The 3,910-nt window shown below is 41.2% G+C and overlaps 1 non-coding gene across 1 annotated transcript; it reads right to left on the bottom strand.

Annotated features, from left to right (window-relative positions):
• Positions 1-985: 985 nt before the first annotated feature.
• Trnal-cag lies at positions 986-1,069 on the bottom strand. Its single transcript has one exon. It is a non-coding gene; the product is annotated as a tRNA-Leu (tRNA).
• Positions 1,070-3,910: the final 2,841 nt, after the last annotated feature.

Here is a 3,910-nt window from a genome sequence, read left to right as displayed (position 1 = left end):
GACAGCTTCCTGCAACACCCGATCTCAGTAACTGTCTGTCGCCAATCGCTTATATCCGTACTTAAAGTCTGAGTAAATTTGAAGCCCATATTTAAAAAGCTAGTTGTTTTATTGAAACATGTGTGCTACCTTCTATCTTTTTTGTCTTATAGCTCCATCTATAACTATCGAAACCTGGTTTTGTTCACAAGAGAATGGGAAGAATTTGTCAAACAAAGCTGCAGTTTTACTAAGCAAAATATCCTGATCTTTTTGCTGTTGGCGCGATGAATAACTTTTCATTTCTCATTTTTAGTGAAGGTGGCTTCCTGTTTCAATTGTTCTAGTCCCATTTCAGTAAAAGAATTACACTCACGATTTCAAAGCGTTGTCCAACGTGGTTTTGAATTCTCAGAAATATTTTTTACTGCTCTCTCTTTCTCTCCCTAACAGCGAAGAGCATGATTTCACTCTCTTAAAAGCCGAGAAGTGATACAGGGATTTTTCTGTGACTATCTACTATTACGGTTTATATAAAACTGCAGGAGCCATTTCTCGTCATTATTAAAAACAAATGCAGAACAGCAGCATGAAACGGGAGTCCTTAACTTGAAATATAATCCCTTCTCCCCCCCCCCCCCTTCTTTCCTCTGTCGGTAAGTCAATTTGACAAAGAATAAAATTCGAAACTAAAATTTTACTTTCTGTTAGTGAACAGAGAAATTTGTTTTTGAGTTGACCTTTTCTTACGCAGTAATATAGGTGTTGATGATGTCTGAGTGCGTTGCAAATGATTCCAGCTGATACCAACAGAGGAAGTAACGAAGTTGCAGGGCAAAATCCTGCATGGGCAAGTAGTAACCTGATTGGACAGGGATTCCGATATGTATATTTCGACAACCAACAAAAAGAAAGAAAACTGTAATGCATAACGTTTTGTTCTCAACTACGGTATGAATTATACTGCCTCATAGTCACTGTGAGTGAGTCGACGCTAGAAAATATTTGTCAGAAGTGGGATTCGAACCCACGCCCACAGAAGTGGACTGCGACCTGAACGCAGCGCCTTAGACCGCTCGGCCATCCTGACTTCGGAAGGATAGCGCTGCCACTCAGCGTTCGACATACGTGGCGTCCCACTTCTACGCATGCTCCGTAGGCGCCAAGTTCTTTCGGAGCCAAGTGTGTCAGTGCGGAATGACGTCACAACCCCTCCCCCGCCGCCCAGCGGCTTCGCTCTCCCTGTAGAGGCTGCCCTAGAGCCCTCTTATCTGCTTCAGGATCAACGGCGCTAGTTCAAGGAGAGCACCCGGGAATACGGACCGGGAAAATGTTACAACTGATGGAGCACTAAGACTATGGATTCTGCGGCTTAACGCGTTAAGGACCGGATACAATTGTTCCAGCTTACCACAGTGGCCGGGTATTACATGTTGCCTGATATCCATGCAGCCTGCGTAGCATAACATTCTTGCAGGTCCTCTAATCTTCTTTCGGTACAGCCGTTTGACTACACAAAACTATGTGTGAACAATAAATGTGTCTTTACATTGGGGATCATTAAGTTTTAATTCATGCTGAAAATATCTTTTTTGTCAGCTACAATCATGATGTAATTGTGAACTACACGAAAAATTATAATGATAATTAACACCGTATTAGTGATCACAACAATAAATGCATTGCATCAGACTAACGGAAAATACATTTTCTGCAACGTCTACTTGTTGCTTTGTTTCTTTGCTATAAACATTACTGTCGCTGTTATACACGTGGCACTGCACTGAGCCACATAGTCAACTTTCAGATGTCATGACTGATCCCTTTGGTTTTATTTATCGATGTGAACTTATCCTTTACAGTTATTATTACTTCACATGTTGTATTTAGCTGGAGAGCCTATACGTCTGCTAACGTTCCTACTACAGTTGTAAGGCATGCTACCGTTTTTGACGATTTAAGGGATTTCAATAGAGCAGGATCACGAGAAAGGTACTGATCCGCACGATTAACTCCTTTCATGTGCGCATTGTTTTGATTTACACATAATGTCTTCAACACATCCTCTCCTGCTTTTGTGTGTATCTTACCTGCATTTGAGACACAGGCGTCATGAATTCTAATATTCTGACATTTCTCTTATCTTTCCATACGAGGAGCAATATGTCACTGTTCCCGTGGAACACCATGTCAGCCATCTTCATTCTTGATCCTTTGGCTTTCATAGTTTGCGGTAGACCTCTGTTCATCATAATGGCTCAACAGACTCTGGTTTTGTTTCCCGTAGTATTTTTCCAGTATTCGAATAATCATACAGATAGATACGGTGCAGCATACCAAGATAAGGGCAAAGAACTTAGAGGATTCTTCCAATTTCCTCCTACTGCAGATGTTGCCTGCGCCACTCTCACACCGCATCCTAACAAGTAACTCATACTTGCTAACCTTTTAAGGGCTGTACATTCGAAAACTCAGCAGTCCTCTCCATGGCATCTCCCCTCACCCAAAAACAACTGTTGCTTTGGCCTGTAATCTTCCCATCTATCATTTCTTGTTTGTTACATCACAAGAATTAGGCCAAGGAATTCCTTCATATCTCTTTGTGTAACAGGAGACCACTTGAGTGCTTTAGCCGATGTTTTAGTTTCACTGGGGTTTGACCATGATAGGTGTACAACACCTTGTAAAAAAGTTCAAGCAAGCCATCACCAAGCATTAGACTAATCGCAGAGACTACGGAATCACATTGCATTGGAAACGTAATGACCTGAAGATGACCTTCAAACGTTGGTTGAATGTTAGTTTCACACCAATTATTCGTATCGTTGTGACAAAATGAATTATTCACACGAACACCAATATCATCACTGTTATTGTTGAAAACGCTACCACTATACACTTTTTCAGATGTACAACTGTCACTGACGTTGGAATATTCCTTAGAACCATAAAAACATTCCTTGAGACAGTCATCCGAATAACCTTTCGCACTACGTACATCTGAAAACTCATCGGGAAAAACATCCGAATGTATTTCATAGTCGTTAATTTCCTGCCATTTTCTGAATAGGACCATCTCTAAAAGTAAAAGAAGCTTTAAGATGGAAGTGGTAACCACACAGCCCTTTTTTTGTCATCAGTCTTCTGACTGGTTTGATGCAGCCCGCCACGAATTCGTCTCCTGTGATAACCTTTTCACCTCCGAGTAGCATTTGCAACCTACGTCCTTAAGTATTTTCTGGATGTATTCCAATCTCTGTCTTCCTCTACAGTTTTTGCGCTCTACAGCTCCCTCTAGTACCATGGAAGTTATACCTTCATGTCTTAACAGATTTCCTATAAACCTGTCCCTTCTCCTTATCAGTGTTTTCCACTTATTCATTTCCTCTCCGATTCTGCGCTGAACCTCCTCATTCCTTACCTTATCAGTCCACTTAATTTTCAACATTCGTCTGTAGCACCACGTCTAAAACTCTTCGTTCTCTTCTGTTCCGGTTTTACCACAGTCCATGTTTCACTGCCATACAACGCTGTACTACAGACCTACATTCTCAGAAATTTCTTCCTCAAGTGAAGTCTGATATCTGATATTAGTAGACTTCTCGTGGCCAGGAATGCCCTTTTTGCCATCGCTAGTCTGCTTTTGATGTCGTCCTTACTCCGTCCGTCACTGGTTATTTTACTGCCTAGACAGATGAATTCCTTAACTTCATCTACTTCGTGACCATCAATCCTGATGTTAAGTTTCTCGCTGTTCTCATTTCTACTACTTCTCATTTCCTTCGTCTTTCTTCGACGTACTCAATCCGTACTCTGTATTCATTAGACTGTTCATTCCGTTCAGCAGGTCATGTAATTCTTCTTCACTTTCACTCAGGATAGCAATGTTATCAGCGAATCGTATCATTGATATCCTTTCACCTCGAATTTT

This window comes from Schistocerca americana, chromosome 1, assembly GCF_021461395.2.
Source record: "Schistocerca americana isolate TAMUIC-IGC-003095 chromosome 1, iqSchAmer2.1, whole genome shotgun sequence".
NCBI lineage: Eukaryota > Metazoa > Arthropoda > Insecta > Orthoptera > Acrididae > Schistocerca > Schistocerca americana.
Note: the sequence above shows the minus strand (reverse complement) of the source record. Positions and strands in the feature narration are given on the sequence as shown.